This window comes from Penaeus monodon, chromosome 19 (assembly GCF_015228065.2).
Source record: "Penaeus monodon isolate SGIC_2016 chromosome 19, NSTDA_Pmon_1, whole genome shotgun sequence".
Classification (NCBI taxonomy): domain Eukaryota; kingdom Metazoa; phylum Arthropoda; class Malacostraca; order Decapoda; family Penaeidae; genus Penaeus; species Penaeus monodon.
In genome coordinates this window covers 9,021,789-9,022,064 of record NC_051404.1, presented here as the reverse complement: position 1 = coordinate 9,022,064, position 276 = coordinate 9,021,789, and positions in this window count along the sequence as shown.

Sequence of the window (276 nt, the reverse complement as noted above, 5' to 3'; positions counted from 1 at the left end):
TCATTTTTTTTGATTCTCATTTCCTGAGAAAGGAAGTAACTGTTATCTTGATGTATAATATAATTTGTACATATTTTTTTCACTTCATTTTCTTTTGACTTCCCTTCCTGTTTTCCTGTTGCATCCCTTGTGGAACCTATTATTTCTTACGAAATTTATAGTCAACTTATTTTTTATCGTTCTCCGCTTCTCAGTTCCTTCGCCAGCAAGCAAATCTGATGGAAAAGTCTTCATAAAAAAACTAAATGTTTCGTTTTTTCTCCCTCCTTCCTCTGA